The sequence below is a fragment of the Pristiophorus japonicus genome, unplaced genomic scaffold (assembly GCF_044704955.1).
Source record: "Pristiophorus japonicus isolate sPriJap1 unplaced genomic scaffold, sPriJap1.hap1 HAP1_SCAFFOLD_438, whole genome shotgun sequence".
Taxonomy (NCBI): Eukaryota; Metazoa; Chordata; class Chondrichthyes; family Pristiophoridae; genus Pristiophorus; species Pristiophorus japonicus.
Window position 1 is genome coordinate 448675 of NW_027254290.1, and position 26990 is coordinate 475664.

General features: G+C 45.6%; 1 long non-coding RNA gene across 5 annotated transcripts in view; it reads right to left on the reverse strand.

Annotated features, from left to right (window-relative positions):
* LOC139251746 (uncharacterized) overlaps positions 1-26990 on the reverse strand; it is a 113476-nt gene that overhangs the window by 24302 nt on the left and 62184 nt on the right. For 2 of the 5 annotated variants that reach the window (XR_011591418.1, XR_011591422.1), the window contains exons 2-3: positions 23812-23945; positions 21339-21374 (exon numbers count right to left, since the gene is read on the reverse strand). This is a non-coding gene — a long non-coding RNA (uncharacterized lncRNA). Of the gene's footprint in view, positions 1-21338; positions 21375-23811; positions 23946-24821; positions 25629-25738; positions 25950-26990 lie in introns of those variants that run through there. The other 3 variants (XR_011591420.1, XR_011591421.1, XR_011591419.1) reach the window with 3 other exon arrangements.

Below are 26990 nucleotides of genomic sequence, written 5' to 3' on the forward strand. Positions count from 1 at the left end.
TGGAGTACCGCAGGGCTCAGTGCTGGGACCCCAACTCTTCACAATATACATTCATGATTTGGATGAAGGAATTGAGGGTAATATCTCCAAGTTTGCAGATGACACTAAACCAGGTGGCGGTGTGAGCTGTGAGGAGGATGCTAAGAGGCTGCAGGGTGATTTGGACAGGTTAGGAAAGTGGGCAAATGCATGGCAGATGCAGTATAATGTGGATAAATGTGAGGTTATCCAATTTGGTGGCAAAAACACGAAGGCAGAATATTATCTGAATGGCGGCAGATTAGGAAAAGGGGAGGTGCAACGAGACCTGGGTGTCATGGTTCATCAGTCATTGAAAGTTGGCATGCAGTTACAGCAGGCGGTGAAGAAGGCAAATGGCATGTTGGCCTTCATAGCTAGGGGATTTGAGTACAGGAGTAGGGAGGTCTTACTGCAGTTGTACAGGGCCTTGGTGAGGCCTCACCTGGAATATTGTGTTCAGTTTTGGTCTCCTAATCTGAGGAAGGACATGCTTGCTATTGAGGGAGTGCAGCGAAGGTTCACCAGACTGATTTCAGGGGTGGCTGGACTGACATAAGAGGAGAGACTGAATCAACTAGGCCTTTATACAGTTTAGAAGGATGAGAGGGAATTTCATAGAAACTTATAAGATTCTGACGGAACGGGGCAGATTCGATGCGGGAAGACTGTTCCCAATATTGGGGAAGTCCAGAACCAGGGGACACAGTCTTAGGATAAGGGGTAGGCCATGTAGGACTGAGATGAGGAGAAACTTCTCCATTCAGAGAGTTGTTAACCTGTGGAATTCCCTGCCGCAGAGAGTCGTTGATGCCAGTTCATTGGATATATTCAAGAGGGAGTTAGATGTGGCCCTTACGGCTAAAGGGATCAAGGGGTATGGAGTTAAGCGGGAATGATCAGCCATGATCATATTGAATGGTGGTGCAGGCTCGAAGGGCCTACTCCTGCACCTATTTTCTATGTTTCTATGATAGGAGGGATTGCCTAATACTGTACTACCAAATAAAACGGAGAAGGTGGCTCAAAAGGGAAATTACGAATAGTGTTAAATCCAAGGAAGAGGCATATAAATTGACCAGAAAAAGCAGCAAACCTGAGGCACTGGGATAAATTTAGAATTCAGCAGAGCAGGACAAAGGGTTTAATTAGAAGGGGGAAAATAGAGTATGAGAGGAAGCTTGCTGGGAACATAAAAACTGACTGCAAAAGCTTCTATAGATATGTGAAGAGAAAAAGCTTAGTGAAGACAAACGTAGGTCACTTGCAGTCAGAATCAGGTGAATTTATAATAGGGAACAAAGAAATGGCACACCAATTGAACAAATAGTTTGGTTCTGTCTTCACGAAAACACAAATAACCTTGCGGAAATACGAGGGGACTGAGGGTCTAGTGAGAACGAGGAACTGAAGGAAATCCTTATTAGGCGGGAAATTGTGTTAGTGAAATTGATGGGAATGAAATCCGATAAATCCCCAGGGCCTGATAGTCTGCATCTGAGAGGACTTAAGGAAGTGGCCCTAGAAATAGTGGTTGCATTGGTGATCATTTTCCAGCAGTTTATCGACTCTGGGTCAGTTCCTATGGACTGGAGGGTAGCTAATGTAACACCACTTTTTAAGAAAGGAGGGAGAGAGAAAATGGGGAATTATAAACTGGTTAGCCTGACATCAGTGGTGGGGAAAATGTTGGAATCAATTATTAAAGATGAAATAGCAGCACATTTGGAAAGCAGTGACAGGATCGGTCCAAGTCAGCATGGATTTTTGAAAGGGAAATCATGCTTGACAAATCTTCTAGAATTTTATGAGGATGTAACTAGTAGAGTGGATAAGGGAGAACCAGTGGATGTGGTGTGCAAAATTAAAGCACATGATATTGGGGGTAATGTATTGATATAGATAGAGAACTGGCTGGCAGACAGGAAGCAGAGAGTCAGGATAAACGGGTTCTTTTCAGAATGGCAGGCAGTGACTAGTGGGGTGCCGCAGGGCTCAGTGCTAGGACTCCAGCTATTTACAATATACATCAATGATTTAGATGAAGGAATTGAGTGTAATATCTTCAAGTTTGCAGATGACACTAAGCTGGGTGGTGGTGTGAGCTGTGAGGAGGATGCTAAGAGGCTGCAGGGTGACTTGGACAGGTTGGGTAAGTGGGCAAATGCATGGCAGATGCAGTATAATGTGGATAAATGTGAGGTTATCCACTTTGGTGGCAAAAACACGAAGGCAGAATATTATCTGAATGGCGGCAGATTAGGAAAAGGGGAGGTGCAACGAGACCTGGGTGTCATGGTACATCAGTCATTGAAAGTTGGCATGCAGCTACAGCAGGCGGTGAAGGCGGCAAATGGCATGTTGGCCTTCATAGCTAGGGGATTTGAGTATTGGAACAGGGAGGTCCTACTGCAGTTGTACAGGGCCTTAGTGAGGCCTCAGCTGTAATATTGTGTTCAGTTTTGGTCTCCTAATCGGAGGAAGGACATTCTTGCTATTGAGGGAGTTCAGCGAAGGTTCACCAGACTGATTCCTGGGATGGCAGCACTGACATATGAGGAGAGACTGGATCGACTGGGCCTGTATTCACTGGAGTTTAGAAGAATGAGAGGGGATCTCATAGAAACATATAAAATACTGACGGAACGGGACAGGTTAGATGCAGGAAGAATGTTCCCGAAGTTGGGGAAGTCCAGAACCAGGGGACACAGTCTAAGGATAAGGGGTAAGCCATTTAGGACCAAGATGAGGAGAAACTTCTTCACTCAGAGAGTTGTTAACCTGTGTAATTCTCTACCGCAGAGAGTTGTTGATGCCAGTTCGTTGGATTCAAGAGGGAATTAGATATGACCCTTACGGCTAAAGGGATCAAGGGGTATGGAGTGAAAGCAGGAAAGGGATACTGAGGTGATGATCAGCCATGATCTTATTGAATGGTGGTGCAGGTTCAAAGGGGCAAATGGCTTCCTCCTGCACCTATCTTCTCTGCTTCCATGTTTTGAACCTTTTCACCTTTCTTACTCTAGATTAGTTCAGTTCTCATACTTCGGTTACTCTCATGGACAAGTCCCAGCTCCCCATACCTTCTATAGAGTGCCTCTCCTAGTCTTGGTATCCAGGTATGGTATCGATAACACGGCCAGGATCACTAAACACAAAACCCAGTCTGTTAATCATTTTCAGTTACTGGACTTAGCGTGTGTCCCACAGCATCTCTCTCACGTTTAATGTATGATTTGAGCATCACGCCTCCAAACCTGGGTTTAATTTAAATTTGAAACCACTCTGTGGATTAAAAAAAAATACATACAAGTATACAGATCACATCAAATAATTGGCAAAGGTTTAAAGTCAACAAGATGAACAAGTAAACACATCACAGCCCAATACTCCAGCTCTGTATTCACAGGAGAAAGTCTATTATTTAACTCCTCAAATGATAGAGAAAGATCAGGACTCTAAGAACATCTCGAATCTGTTGTAAATATATTTCAAATCCTCACTGGTACAACCTGTCTATTTATTTTCAATTGAAGTGAATGGAAGATGAGGAGGGGTTGGAGAGTAAGGCCCACTAAGTGATTGGGCAAAAATTTGGCAGATGGAGTATAATGTTGGAAAGTGTGAGGTCATGCACTTTGGCAGAAAAAAAATCAAAGAGCAAGTCATTATTTAAATGGAGAAAGATTGTAAAGTGCTGCATTACAGCGGGACCTGGGGGTACTTGTGCATGAAACACAAAAGGTTAGTATGTAGGTACAGCAAGTGATCAGGAAGGACAATGGAACCTTGGCCTTTATTGCAAAGGGAATGGAGTATAAAAACAGGCAAGTCTTGCTACAGTTGTACAGGATATTGGTGAAGCCACACCTGGACTACCGCGTGCAGTTTTGGTTTCCATATTTACGAAAGGATATACTTGCTTTGGAGGCAGTTCAGAGAAGATTCACAAGGTTGATTCCAGAGATGAGAGGGTTGACTTATGAGGAAAGGTTGATTAGGTTGGGCCTCTACTCATTGGAATTCAGAAGAATGAGAAGTGATCTTATAGAAACGTATAAGATTATGAGGGGGCTTGACAAGGTGGATGCAGAGAGGATGTTTCTGCAGATAGAGGAGACTGGAACGAGAGGGCATAATTTTAGAATAAGGGGCCGCCCATTTAAAACTGAGATGAGGAGAAATTTCTTCTCTCAGATGATTGTGGATCTGTGGAACTCGCTGCCTCAGAGAGCTGTGGAAACTGGGACATTTAAGACAGAAATAGACAGTTTCTTAAACAATAAGGGGTTAAGGGGTTATGGGGAGCAGGCAGGGAAGTGGACCTGAGTAATGATCGGATCAGCCATGATCGTATTAAATGGCGGAGCAGGCTCGAGGAGCCGTATGGCCTACTCCTGTTCCTATTTCTTCTGTTCTTATGAAAGAAGAGTTAGGGTGAGGGGGTTTGGAGAATATGGGTGAATGAGGAGTTGGGGTGAATGGGGTTAGAGAGTTGGAGTGAGTGGGGTTGGAGAGTTGGAGTGAGGGGGGTTGGAGAGTAGGGGTGGAAGAGTAGTTGGAGGAGTGGGGTCGGAGAGTTGGAGTGAGGGGGTTGGAGAGTTGGAGTGAGGGGGGTTGGAGAGTTGGAATGAGGGGGTTGGAGAGTTGGGGTGGAAGAGGAGTTGGGGGAGTGGGGTCGGAGAGTTGGGGTGAGAGGAGTTGGGGTGAAGGTGAATGGAGAGCAGTTGTAATGGAGGAAATGCAGCAGCCAATTTGTGCATAGCAAGATCCCACAAACAGCTATGAAATGATGACAAGATAATCTGTTCTCAGTGATGTTAGTTGAGGGATACACATTTGCCAGGACACCGTGGAGAACTCCACCTGTTCTTCCTCAGAATCTTGGACGTGGGATCTTTTACACCCAACTTAGGGACTAGACGGGGCATCGGTTCAATGTCTCCTCTGAAAGACAGCACCTCTGACAGTGCAGCGCTCCCTCTGTACTGGCACCTGGAGTCTCAGCCTAGATTATGTGCTCGGGTCTCTGGATTGGGAATTGAACCCTTGATCCCCTGACTCAGGGGCGAGAGTGCTACCACTGTTCCCTGTTCCCATTACACTAGACCGTACCTGTGTTTTTACACTAACCCCACCCATTCATGCTGCAGTGGACATTCACTCTGTTATTAGACATTCGGCAAAGCATTTGCTACAACAACAAAACAACCAGAACTTACATTAATATAGTGCCTTTAACACAGTGAAACATCTCACAGCGCTTAAGATAGAAATCAATAAAAAAACATTTTTGTCACAGAGCCACAGAGAAAGATATCAGGACTGATTCCCAAAAGGTTGATTGAAGAGGTAGTTTTTCAGAAGAACCTTATGGTGGAGGTTTAGGGGGAATTCCAAAACTTAGAGCCTCGGTAGCTGAAGGCACGGCCGCCAATGGTGGAGTGATTAAAATCGGGGATGACCAAGAGGACAGATTTGGAGGAGTGCAGGGAATTCGGAGGGTTGTGGGGCTGGAGCAGGTTACAGAGATAGGGAGGGCGAGGCCATGGAGAGTTTTGAAACCAAGGATTAGAATTTTAAAATCGAGGCATTGCTTAACCAGGAGCCAATGTAGGTCAGATAGCACAGGGATGATGGGTGAATGAGATTATAGCAATAGGCCCTGACTTGCACACACTATTAGATGAGACCCAATCTTTGTTTAAGTGCATTGAGATATTGGCTGTGTGATCATTACACTAGATACAGCATTGTGTTCAGTACAACACCAGTCTGCCTTTGTTATTATTGGATACAGCGCTGTCTTTGTTACTCTCACAGTGGGCCATGTATTTGCTGTTATTACTCTGGACCCTGTCTCCACTCTTATTGTATGGGACCCTGTCTCTGGAATTTTTACACTAGACCCGGCCTCTGCTATGATTGGAAAATAACCTGCCCCTGTTATTCCAGCTCTAGCGCACACCTCTATTATTATAACTATAGATCTTGTCTCTGTTGTATTCAATAGAGTATGTTTCTGGTATTGTTAAAGTAGACCCAGCTTCTGTTCGTGTGACACTATCACCTCTTTCAGTTATTATTGCAAAAAAACAATTATTAAAGACTTGTTTCTAGTGTAAAACTAGGCCTCGTCTCAGCTATTAATGCACTATACCCCGTCTCCATTTATATTACCTTAGACCCTGTCTCAGTTATTAATGCACTTTACCCTGTCTCCATTTATATTACACTAGACCCTGTCTCTGTTTATATTACCCTCGACCCTGTCTCAGTTATTAATGCACTTTACCCTGTCTCCATTTATATTACACTAGACCCTGTCTCCGTTTATAGTACACTAGACCCGGTCTCTGTTTATATTACACTAGACCCTGTCTCCATTTATATTACACTAGACCCTGTCTCTGTTTATATTGCACTAGACCCTGTCTCTGTTTATATTACCCTAGACCCTGTCTCAGTTATTAATGCACTATACCCTGTCTCCGTTTATATTACCCTAGACCCTGTCTCTGCTCATATTACCCTCGACACTGTCTCTGTTTCTGTTTATAATACCGTAGACCCTGTCTCAGTTATTAATGCACTATACCCTGTCTGTTTATATTACACTAGACCCTGTCTCTGTTTATATTACTCTAGACCCTGTCTCAGTTATTAATGCACTATACCCTGTCTCTGTTCATATTACCCTCGACACTGTCTCTGTCTCTGTTCATATTACCCTAGACACTGTCTCTGTTCATATTACCCTAGACACTGTCTCTGTCTCTGTTCATATTACCCTAGACACTGTCTCTGTTCATATTACCCTAGACACTGTCTCTGTCTCTGTTTATATTACGCCAGACCCCGTCTCCATTCACGTTACGCCAGACCTCGTCTCCGTTCACGTTACGCCAGACCTCCCGGTCTCCGTTCATATTACGCCAGACCCGGTCTCTGTTTATATTACACTAGACCCGGTCTCCGTTATTAATGCACTATACCCTGTCTGTTTATATTACACTAGAGCCGGTCTCCGTTATTAATGCACTATACCCTGTCTGTTTATATTACACTAGACCCTGTCTCCGTTATTAATGCACTATACCCTGTCTCTGTTTATATTATACTAGACACTAATCCTGTCTCTGTACATATTACCCAAGACCCTGTCTCTGTACATATTACCCTAGATCCTGTCTCTGTACATATTACCCTAGATCCTGTCTCTGTACATATTACCCTAGATCCTGTCTCTGTACATATTACACCATATCCTGTCTCTGTACATATTACACCGGATCCTGTCTCTGTACATATTACACCGGACCCTGTCTCTGTACATATTACACCGGACCCTGTCTCTGTACATATTACACTGGACCCTGTCTCTGTACATATTACACTGGACCCTGTCTCTGTTTATTGAACCTTGACCATGTGTTAGTTATTGCGGCACTAAACAATGTCCACAAATATTGGAAATGGTTGGGGAGGAAACAGTGAAAGTAACAGTCAGAAAACAGAAGACTGGAGACAGAAATAGAGCAAATTTCACTGGAGAATTGCAAGTGTTTCATTCCTTTCCAACCGCAGGACATAACAGTGAGAGAATGAGAGATTTATTAACCTCACGGCAGGTATAGGTACAGCTTCACTGTTACCATCACTGGCACCAATGATAACACACCGGAGGTAAATCTCAGGAACTTGTGTGTGATGGTGAGGTGATCACTGGACAATAAAGCTCAGAGACTGGTGGGGGGGCTGCTCATTATTCTCGATGTGATTTAATCCCCTTTCCCACTGAATACTGCGGACAGACATGGTCACCTTGGTAACGGAATGGTCAGTGTAACATCACTTTCTAAACAAGAGCATACAAGACAGTGGGTTATCAATAAATGTTGCAGGTTTTAAACACTCTGCAATTACATTTTACATAAAAGGAAATAAAATGCTGGAAAAGAATTGCTGAAGCTAATAATTTATCGCGGTGGAATTGACTAGCAAACATTATGATGTGTTTTGTTTACACACACACAATATAGCAAGCAAAGACATCGTGTGCTCTTTTCAGTTGTTCTGCTGCACCCGAAGTGATAAACTTTGTGGACTTTAGGACCCTGCGGCAGCCCATCGACGGTGCTTGCTGGGTCAGGATATAAAAAGAGACTGCACGCTGTTCCTCCTCCCACAGCCTGGGGGAATGGGGCAGAGACTCCCCCTTCTCTGCCTATTTGTAGTTAAAGGGACAGTCCAGTTTATCTTGGGGTGTCGGAGGACTTCACCAACCGAGCTCCCATTAACAGTCGCTCCCTTCTGTACTGTACAGTGATTGTAAAGCTGTCTATTTCAGTGACTTGAGCCTTTCTAAAATGTTTTCGATGTTCCAGTGATGAAGGTTTCAGTTAAAGATGGAGTAAAATTTATTTCAAAATATTCTGTTCTAACCCTCCCTCAACCTCCCAAATTTTAGAACACTTTGCAGTACGAACTGCGAAGGTCCCAAGTTCGATCCTTGATCTGAGCTATTAGTTAATCTCAGCCAAGGCAGCAAGCAGTTCATGGCTATAATTGGCATCAGCACTACTGGGCTAAATAAGAGCAAAAATCAGCCAGTGCCATTGTTCTTCATACCTATCCAGTGAACTCAACTGGGAAGTGTGTGGATGTCATTTGAGGACAAGATTTGAGGCGGTGATACCTACCACAGTGGGAATCCTGCTGGCACTCACTGAGTCAACTGACGGTGAGGCACTAGAGGTTAACTAATGTCTGTGGAATTGCACCGCGCCAGATTCAACACTTTGAGATGAAAAATCTCAGACGATTAAATAAATGTTGATTTTAGACAGTGAGGATGGAGGAAGTGTGTCTAGAATAGGAATTTACATTGTGGGAGGGAGAGGGGGGGAAATAATGTTCTATAGAATCTACAATTGTCTGTTCTGAATTTCTATCCTGTAACAACTTTTGTGACCACCATTTATTTGCAGGGTATTAGGAGGAGAGGATCGGCAGCTGGGAAACTCAATCCAAACATCGCGTCATGATTTGACAGATTCCCCGGATTGATCAGGATCACCTTATCAGCCGCCTTTGTAAAAACACCGATCATAGCGAGGAGAAACAGGACACGTGTGTATGGATGCACCTTCAACCAATTGTTCAGCCTGTGAGACTCGTGCACCCACCTGACTCAACACTGTAAATGTGGGGACAGTAGGAACGGACGCTGTTGCACGTGGAAAGAGATTGAGTCGCTCATCTCACCAACTGATATTCAAGGCGTTAGATAACAGACTTTCTTCTGTGAATATAGAGCTGGTTTATTGGGCCATGATGTGTTTACTTATTCATCTTGTTGACTCAATCTTTGCCAAATATTTGACGTGATTGGTTTACTTGTATATATTTTAAAAAATATTGTTTGCTGAGCGGATTCAAATTTAAATTGAACCCAAGTTTGCAGGCATGATGCTCCATTCACACATCGAAGGTGAGAGAGATGCTGTGCGGAACGCCAAGTCCAGTATCTGAAAGTGATTAACAGACTGGGTTTTGTTTTGAGTGATCCGGGGCAGGTTACCTCGATACCAAGGCAAGGAGAGGCACTCTGGAAGGTATGGAGAGCAGCTACTTGTCCCCGAGAGTAATTGAAGATATGAGAACTGAAATAATCGAGTTAGAAAGGAGAAAATGCACAAAATGGTGCAGTCGGTAACAGGATATCAATTCGCTCATCTTATCTTGGAGACATCAATTATCAACACACTGTTATTTGAAATATCAAAATATTAAACTCCAGCCCAATTATAGGTTTACTAACATCAGCAGAAACAAACCCCAACTGACAGGACAAACACGATTCAGTCAGGATGCGAGTAACAGTAGAATCAAACCGCTGCAGTCACTTGAGAACTCGCTGGTGTCGCAGCAGGTGAGATGATTGAGTGAATCCTTTCCCCCATTGAGAGCAGGTGAACAGCCTCTCAGTGTGACTGTGATGCTGCATTCTCAGCTTACAAGGTTGGGTTCAGTTCTGCATCCGATGTGCACAGAGTGCGAATAAAACCAATGAGCTGCTGATTTTCTCTGCTGCACACTGGGTTTTCTGTGCTGGCCCAATAGGGTGAGGCCAGGCTAGCCCAATAAGGTGACCAGACAACAATCAGCACAACAAGGTTTCCTTTCAAAGGCCAATGACCTGGGCACAAACATGTGTCCAATCAAACTGAGACACCCTGAAGCCCCGCCCACCCTTTGTTCCTGCTCAAAGGGCATCGCATGCGCAGCGAGACCTGCGCTGACCAAGATGGTGTCCACTGAGCCCGCTCCCCCAGCCCTAACCAAGATGGCGGCCGCTGAGCCTGCTCCACCCCAGCCCTGACCAAGATGGCGGCCGCTGAGCCCCCTCCCCTGGGCGCTCACTGACCGGGCCTGGAACCGGGGGGAAAACACGGGGCCTGGGGCAGAACTTGGGTCTGTGTGAAGCGGATGGTATAGAGCATTGTCTCTTGGGCCTGCACTGTGTGTGCATGAAGCCCGCATCCCCCTGGGGTTTATTAACCCGCTCCCTCCGCCCAGGTCTCACCCAACGCGCATGCTCAGCTCACACTGCCAGGCTGATTGACGGCAGCACCCGACCAATAGGGAGAGCGAGGGCGGGACTGGAGGACCAGGCAGGCGGTTGGTCCTCCAACAAATCGGAGTGTATGAGGGATGGGGCTGGGCCCAGATTTTCCTCATTGGTTAAAGCTGGTTTCTCTCAAACTACAGGAGGATACTGGACTTCTCTGTTGTAGCTTTAAACAGAAGGAACCCTGTGGGGTGGAGCAAACATTGCAGCATTTGGTAGTGAAATGGGTTCATTCAGGCCGGACAGCGGGTATTATTTCAGGAAATAACACAGTGCAGTTGTTGCTGATTAAACAGATGAAACCCTGTCGTGGAGCAACCATGCTTCTCATGTTCTGGTCAACCATGTGCGCAACAAGCATCGTCATCTGGAGGAGCTCGAGCTCCGGGTTTCGCAGCTTGAGCAGCAGCGAGTGTCACTACATCCGCGAGACTGAGAGCTACCTGGATAGCGCGTTTCAGGAGGTCGTCACCTCGCAGCATAAAAGAGTGTGCAGGCAGAGAGAATGGGTGACGATCAAACAGACATGGAGGACCAGGCAGGTAGTGCAGGAGATCTCGAGTGCATCTCACTCTCATACTGGTGGTTCCTCAGGAAGTACAGCCAAGTCCAAGGCATCATGGGTGGCTCAACTGTACGGGGGAGGGGAGAGCGGGGGAAGTGCAAGGTCAGGAAGTCAATATTGAAAGGGGTTTCAATAGTACGGGGACAGACCGGCCTTTCTGCGGCCGCTGTCATAATTCCAGGACAGTAGGTTGTCTTCCTGGTGCCAGAGTCAGGGATGTCATTGAGAGGCTGCAGGGCATTCTGAGGGGCGAGCGTGAACAGCCAGATTCCTGAGGGGGTGGGGACTGTACAAGCCGGATAAGGTCACATCTCAACAAGGCTGGTACCATTATCCTCCCTGGGGGTTTGCTAATGCAGTTGGGGAGGGTTTAAGCTTGCTTGGTAGGAGGATGAGAACCTGAGTGTAGATGCAGAAGGTAGAGGAGCAAAGAATTTGTCAGTGAGTTGGAAGGCAGAGGAAACAAAGGCTAGAAAATCAACAAAGGAGTTTGGCAGCGCTTAATGGTTATATACTTCAAGGCAAGAGAGTCTAGGGAATAAGGCAGATAAGCTGAGGTGTTGTCACAGCAGTGAGGAGGCATATGTTAGAAGGATCATCAAATGAGGCCATATGTGTTGAACTGATGAACAAAAGAGGGGCAATCACAATGTTGGGAGTGTACTATAAACAGTCAGAGGGCGATTGAAAAACAAATATGTAGGAACATTTGAGAATTAGGCAGCAATAGTCAGAGATACCAACTACCACAGAATCATAGAAATTTACGGCACAAAAGGAGGCCATTCTGCTCACTGTTTTTGTTCCAGTCGAGAAAGAGCTATCCAGCCTAATCCCACTTTGCAGCTCTTGCTCCACAGCCTTTAGGTTATGACACTTCCAGTGCATATCTAAGTATGTTTCAAATGTTGAGGTTTTCTGCATCTACCACCCTTTCAGGCTGTGAGTTCCAGAGCCCCACCACCCTGTGTGAAAAGTTTCTCCTCAACTCCCCTCTAAAGCTTCTACCAATTACTTTCAATCTGTGCCCCCTGGTTATTGACCTCTGCGAAAGGAAATGGGTCAGTTCAGAGAAGGTTCACGAGGCAGTTCAGAAGGTTCACGAGGTTGATTCCTGAGATGAAGGGGGTTGTCATATGAAGATATGCCTCAACTCCACTTCCCTGGCCTCTTGCCATAAACCGGTTGAGCCTATACTCTTGAGTTTAGAAGAATGAGGGGTGATCTTATTGAAACGTATAAGATGCTGAGTGGGCTTGATAGGGTTGATGCAGAGAGGATGTTTCCCCTCATGGGGGATATCTAGAACTAGGCATAGTTTCAGAATAAGGGGTCGCCTACTTAAAACGGAAAGAAGAATGAATTTCACTCAGGGAGTCGTGAATCTTTGGAATTCTCTACCCCAGACATCTGTGGAGGCTGTGTCATTGAATATATTCAAGGTGGAGATAGACAGATTTTTGAATAATAAGGGTGTCAACGGTTTATGGCGAGAGAGCAGGGAAGTGGAGTGGAGGCCAAGATCAGATTAGCCATGATCTTATTGAATGGTGGAGCAGGCTCGAGGAGCCAGATGGCTTATTCCTGCTCTTATTTGTTTGTCTTATGTTCGTATTTCCTTCCTATACACTCCATCTGGGACCCTCATAATTCTGTACAGAATCAAGTCTACCCTCAGCCTCCTCTATTCCAAAGGAAACAACACCAGCCCATTCAAACTTTCTTCATAGCACAAATTCTTCAGTCCAGGTAACATCCTCGTAAATCTCCTCTGTACCCTCTCCAGTGCAATGACATCGTTCCTGTAATGTGGTGACCAGAACTGTGCGAGTACTCAGCCTGTGGACTAACTAGTGTTTTACACAGTCCTAGCATAACCTCCAGAGGGAGGAGCGAGTCTGGAACTTACTGCCTGAAAGAGTAGTAGAGGCAGAAAGCCTCACTGCATTCACCAAAGTACTTGGGTATGCATTGAAGTGCCGTAACCTCCAGGGCTACGGACCAAGAGCTGGAAAGTGGGATTAGGCTGGATAGCTCTTTTTCGGCCGTACAGACATGATAAGCAGTTTACAACACAGGCCATTTAGCCTGATTCCATGACACCAATCTCCTCCTGTCTGATATAAACCAACCATCATCATAAAAGGCAGTCCCTCGGAGTTGAGGATGACTTGCTTCCACATTAAAAATGAGGTCTCAGATGTCTGTTAAGTCCAATGCGGGAGCTACAGTCTGACGCAGGTTGGACAGACGGTGGTTGACGTGCCGACTTGTTGAAATGCTTGGGTTGTCGTTTGCTCCTTCCATCGTATACGCTTGCTCCAGGTGAAGAGACGTGAAGTGTTCGACGTCCCCAGATTATTCTCTTCCATTTTCAGCGATCTTGCGCTAGGGATTCCCAGGTGTCGGTGGGGATGTTGAACTTGTTCAAGGAGGCCTTGAGGGTGTCCTTGAAGCGTTTCCTCTGCCCCCCTGGGGCTCGCTTGCCGTGTCAAAGCTCCGAGTAGAGCGCTTGCTTTGGGAGTCACTTATCAGGCATGGACAATATGGCCCATCCTTCGTAGCTGATAGAGCGTGGTCAATGCTGAGGATGTTGGCCTGAGCAAGAACAGACATTGGTGCGCCTATCCTGCCAATGGATTTGCAGGATCTTCCGGAGGCAGCGGTGATGGTACTTCTCCACTGCTTTGAGTGCCTGCTGTACATAATCCATGTCTGAGAAGCATGTCTGACAGCAGGTATCACTGCTGCTCTGTAGACCATGAGCTTTGTGCTGGTTTAAGGTTCAGGTCTTCAAACACTATTCCTTAGGCGACCAAAGGCTGCGCTGGCACACTGAAGGTGGTGGTTGGACCTCATCAAAATCTGCCCCTGTTGACAGTAGGCTCCTGAGGTATGAAAAATTGTCCATGTTGTCCAAGGCCTCATCATGGATTTTGACAATCGGGGGGAGGAGGGGTGACAGAGGTCAGGTTGATAGAGCACCTTTGTTTCACGGATGTTTCGTGTAAGGCCTATGCTCTCAGACGCTACGGTGAACATGTTGACGATGATTTGGAGTTTGTCCTGAGTGAATGCAGACGCAAGCATCATCCGCATATTGTAATTCGAGGACAGAGGATGGCACGACCTTGGATCTGGTCTGAAGGCAATGGAAGTTGAACAGTTTCCCGTTTGTTCTACAGATTATCTCCACTCCAGCGGGAAGCTTATTGATGGCGAGAGGTAGCTTTGCAGCAAGGAAGATCGAGAAGAGTGTCGGTGCAATGACACAGCCTTGCTTCACCCCAGTTCATACATGAATTGGGTCTGTGGTGGATCCATTGGTCAGGATCACAGCTTGCATGTTATCATGAAGTAAACGGAGGATGGTGACAAATTTTTGGAGGACAGCCAAATTTGAAGAGTACATTCTATATTCCCTCACGGTTGAGTGTCAAAGGCCTTGGTCAGGTTAAAGGAGGTTGAACCAACCCCACAGTCTGACACCAAGCTTCTCCCATGTGACATAAACCAACCCTTGTGACTGACACCAAGTGGACTGGGAAAATATGTTAAAGGGTAAGACTGTAGAAACGCAGTGGCAAACATTTAAGGAGATATTTCTTAACTCTCAAAGATTTATTCAAGTTAGAACTAAAGATGCTAAGAGAAGGATGAATAATTCCTGGCTAACTAAGGAAGTAAAGGATGGTATCAAATTTGAAAAAAAGGCATACAATGTTGCAAAGGACAGTGGAAGGCCAGAGGATTGGGAAATTTTTAGAATCCAGCAAAGAGACGACAAAAGAAAAACGATAAAGCAGTGATCATCATGGGCAGTCCCTCAGAATCGAGGAAGACTTGCTGCCACTCCTAAAGCAAGTCCTTTGGTGGCTAAACAGTCCAATACAAGAGCCACAGATTCTGTCACAGGTGGGACAGACATTAGTCAGGGGAAGGGGGGGTGGGTGGCACTGATTTGCCGCATGCTCCTTCCGCTGCCTGTGCCTGACCTCTTCACGCTCGCGCCGTTGAGATTCGAAGAGCTCAACGCCCTCCCGGATGCACTTTCTCCAACTAGGGCGGTCTTCGGCCAGAGACTCCCAGGTGTCAGTGGTGATGTCGCACTTTACCAGGGAGGCTTTGAGGGTGTCCTTGTAACGTTTCCGCTGCCAACCTTTGGCTCGTTTGCCGTGAAGTTGCTCCGCATAGAACAATTGCTTAGGGAGTCTCTTGTCTGGCATGAGAACTATGTGGCCTGCCCAGTGAAGCTGATTGAAGCACTGACCACACACAATGTTGGGGATGTTAGCCTGGGCAGGGGCATTGATGTTGGTGCACCTGTCCTCCCAGGGGATTTGCAGGGTCTTGCAGCAACATCGTTGGTGATACATCTCCAGCGACTTGGTGTCTTCTGTACATCGTCCATGCCTCTGACCCATATAGCAGGGCAGGTATTACTACAGCCCTGTAGACCACGAGCTTGGTAGTAGATTTGAGGGCCTGGTCTTCGAACACTCTTCCTCAGGTGGCCAAAGGCTGCACTGGAGGAGATATTGAATCGCCTCATCGTGTCTGCCTTTGTTGATAAAAGGCTCCCAAGGTATGGGAAGTTGCCCATGTTGTCGAGGTCCGCGTCGTGAATCTTGATGACTGGGGGGGGCAGTGCTGTGCAGCGAGGACAGGCTGTTGGAGGACCTTTGTCTTATGGATGATAAGCATAAGGCCCATGCTTTCATATGCCTCGGTGACTATATCCTGGAGTTCAGCCTCAATGTGCGCAGACGCAGGCGTCGTCCGCGTACTGCAGCACAATGACAGAGGTTGGTGATCTTGGACCTGGCCTGGAGGCGGCGTAGGTTAAACAGCTTCCCACTGGTTCTGTAATTTAGTTCCACTCCAGTGGGGAGCTTGTTGACTGAGGTGGAGCATGGCAGCGAGGAAGATTGAGAAGAGGGTTGGAGCGATTACGCAGCCCTGTTTGACCCTGGTCCGGATGTGGATTGGGTCTGTCATGGAACTGCTGGTAAGGATCACGGCCTGCATGTCGTCGTGGAGCAGGTGAAGGATGTTGACAAACTTTTGGGGGCATCCAAAACAGAGGAGGACACTTCATAAGCCCTCATGGTTGACAGTGTCAAAAGCCTTTGTAAGATTGAAAAATAGAAACATAGAAAATAGGTGGAGGAGTTGGCCATTCGAGCCTGCACTACCATTTAATAAGATCATGGCTGATCATTCACCTCAGTACCCCTTTCCTGCTTTCTCTCCATACCCCTTGATCCCTTGAGCCCTTGAGCCGTAAGGGCAATATCTGACTCCCCTCTTGAATATAACCAATTAACTGGCATCAACAACTCTGTGGTAGGGAATTCTCTTCATCTTGGTGCAAAATGGCTTACGCCTTATCTTTAGGCTGTGTCCCCAGTTCTGGACTTCACCAACTTCGGGAACATTGTTTCATGCATCTAACCTGTCCAGTTCCGTCAGTATTTTATATGTTTCTATGAGATCCCCTCTCATTCTTCTAAACTCCAGTGAATACAAACCCAGTCGATCCAGTCTCTCCTTATAGGTCAATCCTGCCATCCCAGGAGTCAGTCTGGTGAACCTTCGCTGCACTCCCTCAATAGCAAGAACATCCTTCCTCAGATTAGGAGACTAAAACTGAACACAATGTTCCAGGTGAGGCCTCACTAAGGCCCTGTACAACTGCAGTAAGACCTCCAAGCTCCTATAGTCAAATCTCCTAGCTATGAAGGCCAACATACCATTTGCCTTCTTCACCACCTGCTGGACCTGCATGCCAACTTTCAAATGACTGATGTACCATGACACCCAGGTCTCACTGCACCTTCGCTTTTCCTAATCAGCTGCCATTCAGATAATATTCTGCCTTCGTGTTTTTGCCACCAAAATGGATAACCTCACATTTATCCACATTATACTGCATCTGCCATGCGTTTACCCACTCACCTAATCTGTCCAAGTCACACTGCAGCCTTTTAGCATCTTCCTCACAGCTCACACTGCCACCCAGCTTAGTGTCATCTGCAAACTTGGAGATATTATACTCAATTCCCTCATCAAAATCATTAATGTATATTGTAAATAGCTGGGGTCCCAGCATTGAGCCCTGCAGTACCCCACTAGTCACTGTCTGACATTCTGAAAAGGACCCGTTTATCCTGACTCTCTGCTTCCTGTCTGCCAACCAGTTCTCTATCCACGTCAGTACATTACCCCCAATACCATGTGCTTTAATTTTGCACAACAATCTCGTGTGTGGGACCTTGTCAAAAGCCTTTTGAAAGTCCAAATACATCACATCCACTGGTTCTCCCATGTCCATTCTACCAGTTACATCCTCAAAAATTCAAGAAGATTTGTCAAGCAGAATTTCCCTTTCATAAATCCATGCTGACTTGGACCGATCCTGTCACCGCTTTCCAATTGTGCTGCTATTTCATCTTTAATAATTGATTCCAACATTTTCCCCACTACTGATGTCAGACTAACCGGTCTATAATTACCTGTTTTCTCTCTCCCTCCTTTCTTAAAATGTGGTGCTACATCAGCTACCCTCCAGTCCATAGAAACCCATCCAGAGTCGATAGACTGTTGGAAAATGATCACCACTGCATCCACTATTTCTAGGGCTACTTCCTTAAGTACTCTGAGATGCAGATTATCAGGCCCCAGGGATTTATCGGCCTTCAATCCCATCAATTTCCTGCCTAATAAGGATTTCCTTCAGTTCCTTCTTCTCACTAGACCCTCGGTCCCCAAGCATTTCTGGAAGGTTATTTGCGTCTTCCTTCATGAAAACAGAACAAAACTATTTGTTTAACTGGTCCGCCATTTCTTTGCTCCCCATTATAATTTCACCTGAATCTGACTGCAAGGGACCTACGTGTTTTCACTAATCTTTTTCTTTTCACATATCTATAGAAGCTTTTGCAGTCAGTTTTTATGTTCCCTGCAAGCTTCTTCTCACACAGATAGATAGATTTTTAACCAATAAGGGAATTAAGGGTTACGGGGAGAGGGCGGGTAAGTGGAGCCGAGTCCATGGCCAGATCAGCCATGATCTTATTGAATGGCGGAGCAGGCTCGAGGGGCTAGATGGCCTACTCCTGTTCCTAATTATTATGATCTTATACTCTATTTCCCCCCTCCTAATTAAACCCTTTGTCCTCCTCTGCTATATTCCAAAATTCTCCCAGTCCTCAGGTTTGCTGCTTTTTCTGGCCAATTTATATGCCTCTTCCTTGGATTTAACACCATCCTTAATTTCCCTTGTTAGCCACAGTTGAGCCACCTTTCCTGTTTTATTTTTATTCCAGACAGGAAGTTCATTCATGTGATCTTTAAATGTTTGCCATTCCCTATCCACCGTCAACCCTTTAAGTATCACTCACCAGTCTATTCTAGCCAATTCGCGTCTCATACCATCGAAGTTACTTTTCCTTAAGTTCAGGATACTAGTCTCTGAATTAACTGCGTCACTCTCCATCTTAAAGAATTCTACCATATTATGGTCACTCTTCCCCAAGGGGCCTCGTACAACAAGATTGCTAATTAGTCCTTTCTCATTACACATCACCCAGTCTAGGATGGCCAGCCCTCTAATTGGTTCCTCGACATATTGGTCTAGAAAACCATCCCTAATACACTCCAGGAAATCCTCCTCCACCACATTGCTACCAGTTTGGTTAGCCCAATCAATATGTAGATTAAAGTCGCCCATGATAACTACTGTATCTTTATTGCACACATCCATTATTTCTTGTTTAATGCTGTCCCCAACCTCACTACCAATGTTTGGTGGTCTGTACACAACTCCCACTCGTGTTTTCTGCCCTTTGGTATTCCTTAGCTCCACCCAAACTGATTCCACATCATCCAAGCTAATGTCCTTCCTTACTGTTGCATTAATTTTCTCTTTAACCAGCAATGCCACCCCACCTCCTTTTCCTTTCTGTCTATCCTTCCTAAATGTTGAATACCCCTGGATGTTGAGTTCCCAGCCTTGGTCACCCTGGAGCCATGTCTCTGTGATGCCAATTACATCATATCCGTTAATTGCTATCTGCACAGTTAATTCATCCACCTTATTCCAAATACTCCTCACATTGAGGGACAGACCTTCAGGCTTGTCTTTCTAACACACTTTGCCCCTTTAGAATTTTGCTGTAATTTTGCCCTTTTTGCTTTTGGTTTCTCTGCCCTCCACTTTTACTTTTCTTCTTTCCATCTTTTGCTTCTGTCCCCATTCTATTTCCCTCTCTCTCCCTACATAGGTTCCCATATCCCTGCCATATTAGTTTAACCCCTCCCCAACAGCACTAGCAAACACTCCCCCGAGGACATTGGTTCCAGTCCTGCCCAGGTGCAGACCATCCGGTTTGTACTGGTCCCACCTCCCCTAGATCCGGTTCCAATGACACGAATTTGAATCCCTCCCTTTTGCACCACTCCTCAAGCCACATATTCATCTGAGCTATTCTGCGATTCCTACTATGACTAGCACGTGGCACTGGTAGCAATCCTGATATTACTACTTTTGAGGTCCTACTTTTTAAATTTAGCTCCTAGCTCCCTAAATTCGTCTTGTAGGACCTCATCCTGTTTTTTTAAACCTATATTGTTGGTACCTATATGCACCACGACAAATGGCTGTTCACCCTCCCTCTTCAAAACATCCTGCACCCGCTCAGAGACATCCTTGACCCTTGCACCAGAAAGGCAACGTATCATCCTGGAGTCTCGGTTGTGGCCGCAGAAATGTTTATCTATTCCCCTTACAATAGAATCCCCTATCACTATAGCTCTCCCACTCTTTTTCCTGCCCTCCTGTGCAGCACAGCCACCCACGGTGCCATGAGCTTGGCTGCTGCTGCTCTCCCCTGATGAGTCATCTCCAATGACAGTACCCAAAGCGGTGCATCTGTTTTGCAGGAGTTTCTGCCATCTCCATGTTCCCCATCACTAATTCCCCAGTCTCATCCTCGAAGGGACCAACATTTACTTTAGCCACTCTTTTCCTTTTTATATATCTGTAGAAACTCTTGCTATCTGTTTTTATATTTTGCGCTAGTTTACTTTCATAGTCTATCTCCCCTTTCTTAAATCATTTTTTGAGTTGTTCTTTGCTGGCTTTTAAAAGCTTCCCAATCATCTGTCCTCCCATTATTTTGGGCCACTTTGTATGCCTTTGTTTTTAAAATTGGATACCGTCCTTTATTTCTTTAGTTAGCCATGGATATCTTTTCTTTTACACCCTTTCCTCCTCACTGGAATATATTTTTCTTCAGAGTTATGAAATATCTCCTTAAATGTACACCACTGTTCATCAACCATCCTACATTTTAATCTATTTTCCCAGCCCACTTTAGCCAACTCTGCTCTCATACTTTTGTAGTCTCCTTTATTTAAGCTTCGTACTCTGGTTAGAGATCCAACTTTCTCGCCCTCCATCTGAATTTGAAATTGAACCATGCTATGATCACTCATTCCAAGGGGATCCTTTACTAGGAGATTGTTTATTAATCCTGTCTCATTACACAGGACCAGATCTAACATAGCCTGCACCCTGGTTGGTTCCATTACACACTGAGCAAGGAACCCATCCCTTATGCACTTTATGAATTCTTCCTCAAGGCTACCCTGACCGATTTGATTTGTCTAATCAATATGGGGGTTAAAATTACCCATGATTATTGCTGTTCTCTTTTTACAAGCCCCCACTAATTCTTGGTTTATACTCCAACCAACAGAGTTGCTACTGTTAGGGGGCCTGTCGACTACACTCACCAGTGACTTTTCCCCCTGGATATTCCTTATCTCCACCCAAACTGTATCAACATCCTGATCTTTTGAGCCAATATAGTTTCTCACTGTTTCAGTGATTCCATCCTTTATCAACAGAGCTACCCCACCTCCTTTTCCTTTCTGTCTATCCTTCTGGATTGTCAAATACTCCTGAATGTTTAATTCCCAGTCCAGGTTACCTTGCAACCACGCCTCTGTTATGGCTACCAGATCACACCCATTTGTAACTATTAATGCTAACAGCTCATCTAATTTGTTATGAATGCTGCGTGCATTCAGATAGAGCTTTTAAATGTGTTTTCTTACCATTTTCTCCTGCTATCGCTCCTCGGGCACACTCTCCTGAAATAAGGCAGAAACACAAATGTTAATGCATAGCAGACTGATGGCAGTGCTCAAACAGACTAAACAAGGCTCAACTTTGCAGCACGACAGAGCCAGAGAGTCAATAGTAAAAAGTGTGGAGTAACTCGCTGATCTGGAAAGCTAATGATCAACAGTGAGTGGATAGTATTGGACTAATTGAGTCAGACTTTAGTGAAGTGGATGGGCTGGTGGTCAATATTGAGGGCAAGTCACTGGGGACCTGTGACAGGGATCCTTGCAATATCCACAGGGGTGGCAAGGAACAGAAATAAGTGCTGGAGGAAACCGAGCACATAAGATAATAGGAGGATGCACTAACAGCAGGAAGACTGCTTGTAAAGACACAACAATGTGCTAATATTAGAACATAGCAACAGGAGGCGGCCATTCAGCCCCTTGAGACTGTCGAACCAATTAGATCAAGGACTAACTCCGAATGCAGAAGACCAAGTCATAGAGGAAGAAGCAATTCAGATGCCAGAGAACATGGTTAGGATAAAGATGCAGTTGGTGAGGTGCAGGGAGATTCTGGCTGTAGGGAGGTGGGTGATGATGAGTGCGGTTATGATGATGAGTTGGTTACCCAGGGATAGGTCTGTGCACATTGAAGATAAATGACAAAAGGTACTGGAAGAACAGGAAGGGCTAAATGACAATGTAAGAAATCCTGTAAGGACTTTGAACCTTCCCATGCAAGGATGGCCGAGAAAATCAAGGCAATTTCCTTTGACACACTTCTGTTTTGGGTGAAAAAAAGAGGTTTGTAAAATAAGTCACAAATATGACTAACTGCCAGTCAACTTGCTGCTAAAATACTGGGTCTTTGAAAAGTAAATGGCATTGTTCTTGTGTCAAAAAATGGGAGAGAGATGACCAAATAAAAACAATGGAACTGGTCAGGAACGTTGAAGTAGCTGCAAGAAGCATTTACATTGGATAGAAGGGAGAAGGCCAGGAGGAAAGGTGATCCCACATGACATTGATTGAAGAGTGGAATCTAGAAAGCAGGTGGGTGACATACAAGAACCGTAACATTAACAAGGTTAAACTGGGGGTCAAAAGATGGGAACATCTACAGTAAACTGTATAGATGTGAATGCTGAATGCATTAGAAATAAGCAATTCCAAAACACGAGGCTACTGTAACACTCGGGAATTACAGTGTTGTGGGAATATTATAAACATGGCTGACTGCAGAGGATGGTGCACAGGGACAGGAGGAGCCTGTCCCACCATTCAGTTTGATCATGGATGATCTGTACCTCAACTGCATGTACCCATTTTTACTTCATATCCCTTGATGCCCTTAAAAAAAAACGAACAAAAATCTATCCATCTTAGTTTTGAAAATTGAATTGTTTGATTCTAGCATACAGTCTTTTGAGGGAAAGAGTTCCACATTTCCACAACCCTGTGAATAATTTTTTTTTTAAAGTATTCAGGCACAGCAGAGTAGACAGCAGGGAAGCGATGTGGGCCTGAATGTCAAAGACAGAGGAGATTAAAGCTGTTCATCCTGTGAAAGAGCTGTCCAATGTATTCCCACACCACACCTTTCCCCATAACCCTGCAAATGAGTTCTCCACAACTACATGTCCAATTGCCTTTTGAACATCCCGATGGAATCTGCTTCCACCACCCTCTTAGGTTCCAAATCTAAAAATCTGAAAAAATATCTCCACATTTCCTCTCTAGTTCCCTTGCCATTTATTTTAAATCTGTGACCTCTGGCTACCAGTCCGGTTGCAAGAAACAGTTTCTCCCGGTTTGCTCAATCAAATCTCTCAAAATTTTGATTATCTCGATTAGGTGTCCCTTTGACCTTTGAGAACAATCCCAGCTTCTGCAATCTCTTCACTTTACTGAATTCTCTCATTCCTACTCTCATCCTAATAAACTCCCTTCTTACCCTCTCCAAGACCTTGACATCCTTCCTCAAGTGTGGTTCCCAGAATTCTGCACAATACTTCAGCTGAGGCCTAACCAGTGATTTGTAAAGGTTTAGCATGAATTCCTTACATTGAATTCAATGACCCCATTTACAAAGCCAAGTATCCCACAAGCAATCTTGACTGTCTGAGCAACTTGCCCTGCCACCTTCACAGATTTGTGAACATTTAACCCAGTTTCTTCTGTTCTTGCACAACCCTCAAAATAGAACCATTTAGATTACATTGCCTCTCCATGTTATTCCCCTAAAGTGCATCACTTCACGCTCATCCATATTAAATTGTATCTGCCATGTGACTGCCCATTTCACCAGTCTGTCCATGTCCTCCTGAAGCCTGCTACTATCCTGCTCACTATTCAAGTTTTGTATCATCTGCAAACTTCAGAATGGCACTTTCGATACACAAGTTCAGGTTATTTATATACAAGGAAAGCTTATAGTGAATGGTCTCAGATTTCTCACAGATGTGTCTCCATTCTGAGTAAAATATCATCCTTTTCTTCATTCAGTTCTTAGACCAAGTTCCGCTGCTTTTCATCCAAAACATTGCGCAATGTAGAAAATTCAGAGTTGATGAGGTTCTGTGATTGATTCGACTGTTCCCGTGAAGACAAAAAGAGTTTGTTAAAGAAGGAAGCAAAACTATCGCAGGTCACGAAAACATTGATGACAATGCTTAAAAACACCAACCACACTGCTGAAAATGCACAGGGATAGAGTTCTGTTAGCCCGGCATGGGATGCATAACATGCTACCCGTACAGGCACAGCCCACATCAACCCACTGAGAATTCACCGTCATTTCAGAGATGCTTTCTTGCTGTTTAAACACAAAATCTTGAAAATAGGTTTTCTTCTGCCTCAGAGAATGTAGGAGTGTGTTCATTTTCTCCTGGAATTGAAACTCAATGAAGTCTGAAAATAATTGGCAAAAAAATCCAGGGGGGAAATGAGGGGAAACATTTTTCCACAGTGAGTTATGGTGATCTGGAACAAGCAGATTCAACAGTAACTTTCAAAAGGGAATTGGATAAATAGTTGACTAGGAGACATTCACAGGGCTCTGGGGAAAGAGCAGGGGAGTGAGACTAATGGGACAGCTCTTTGAAAGAGCCAACACAAGCATGATGGGCCGAATGGCCTCCTGTGCTGTGTTTCTATAATTCTAGGCCCTGACAAGAGTCAGCATTTTACTAAAATTAGAAAGATAAAAAGTGATTTTTTTTTTTTAATTCTTAGCTTGACCAACTGCGTTAACTTCACTTCATAATGGTTGCAGCTGGTGCAAAGCTGAAGTGGAGTCAAACTCTCTCCTGCCCCATGGTCAATGGAAACGATTGATCTTCAGAGTTACTCTGCACATCTCCCCTGACCATCAATCTCAAACTGCTTTGCATCAACACAAAGTGGCATGACTGCCCCACTCACACTGAGTCACGACATACTGAGTTAAAACATGCACAATCAGCTGACCTGTAAACAGAAGTACTGAGCTTTCTATACTTCAACAGCATTACAGAGTCACAGTAAAATTCCTGCCCTCCTCCAGCTCACAATATATCCTGAAATTTAAATAAGATACAAAGTCAGGCAACACCAAGTTTCCTATTGGGAAGGAGAGCAGGAAAGTTCTCCCCAGTATCCCTGGGTCAATATTTATCCCTCAATCAACATCACTAAAACAGATGAGCTGGTCACTGTCACACTGCTGTTTGCAGGAGCTTGCTGTGCGCAAATTGGCTGCTGCATTTCCTACTTTACAACACCGACTACACTTCAAAAGTACTTCATTAACTGTAAAGCACTTTGGGATGTCCCGAGCTTGTGAAAGGCACTATATAAATGCAAGTCTTTCTTTCTACAGGATTAACACACCATTATGGCAGCATGACATGCCCTCTGCTAGAAACTGTCAGACGCAAGTCAGCGACAGTGAGTGACTGAGATCGTCCTGATACAGCATCATTTCCTGCCCTTGCTGATTCAATCATTTCTTAACCATACTCCAGCTATCAGCAGATTCTTTACACTACAAGACTAATCAATGACAATAGACCACATCCACCTCACAAAAACCGGAAGATCCCATGCACAGATTGTCTTTAACCCGTGACTTAGATTGCCCACCATTATATTGTGGGGATAATTTGCAGCCCACCCTCCTCCAGGACTGTGGCTCACTCACTGGGCAGCACACCGTATCATTGCAAACACTATTTAAATGAGTTTCCTGCTTTGTAACAATCCAATACAAAGTTCAACACATTATATATAGTACAGACTGGAGCAAACACCTCACCCACCACCCCAGCCCCCTCCTCACCACCTCCCTTACCCCACCCAGCGCTCAGCAGGTTCCCGGGGAAAAAGCGACTGTCCCGCTCACTCACCAAACCCGTTGCCATGACGCCCTCGCTCCCCCCCGAGTAAATAATAACAAAAAGAATCCAAAGTGTGAAATCCCCCCCAGGCCCGAGTATAGCCTATAGCCGTGAGCCGCTCCCACCGGCTCCAAATCACCGATACAAATTCCCAGCGCGGTGTCACTGGCGCTTGGCCTAAAAATACTCTGCGCGAGCTCCGAGTCGCGCTCCCAATCAAGCCCGGGCCAGCACCTGAAACCCGCCTCGCTCATTGAGTGACAGGCGGTCCGACCAATTCGCTTCCCCCGGGAGAGCTGCGCCCCAGAAACCCGCCTCCCTCACTCTGAGTGACAGGGGCTCCGGCGAACCCGCTCACCTCCGGAGCTCCACACCCTGTCTGCTACTGGCCAATCAACGCGGCCGGGGGGCGGGGTTTGCGGTCATGATTTCGGTTGAAAGAGGTTCGCGCTAAGAACTTGGCGGTTGGGTTTAAATATTGAATATTTAACGGGCCCCTGTGAGAGGGCGCGCGAGGTGTGCTGTGATTGGCGGGCACGGGGGTTGTGCTGTGATTGGCGGGCGCGGGGGTTGTGCTGTGATTGGCGGGCGCGGGGGTTGTGCTGTGATTGGCGGGCGCGGGGGTTGTGCTGTGATTGGCGGGCGCGGGGGTTGTGCTGTGATTGGCGGGCGCGGGGGGGGGGGGGGTGTGCTGTGATTGGCGGGGAGGGACAAGAACAACAACAACTTGTGTTTATAGAGCGCCTGTAACCTAGTAAAAGGTCCTAAAATGCGTTATAGAAGTGTTACAAGATAAAACAGATACATTTAACACGAGGTCGCGAGGCGGAGCGGCAGCATCCCAGGCCTACAAAAGGCCAGCGGGAGCTCGAGGTGCGTGGTGAGGCCTACAAAAGGCCCAACTAGAGCAGCTCCAGCTGGGAGAAAAAGCAAAAAAGTAGAAAGAAATCAACAGGTGATGTCACAGCCAAAGGGGTAAGTGATTGGCTGGTGATTGCTGAGTAGCTTTTCTTTTTCTTTTTTATATCAGTAAGTAACCTGTTAACAATGTTGTCGCCAAATTAAGCGTATCTAAAGGTTAAGTCATAGCAGCAGAGCTCGGTCACGTGATATGCTCCTCCTGTACCATGTGGGAACTCAGGGACACTTCCGGTGTCCCTGATGACTATGTGTGCGGGAAGTATATCAGCCTCCAGCTCCTGACGGACCGCGTTGCGGAATTGGAGCTGCGGGTGGATTCACTCTCCACGATGCTGAGAAT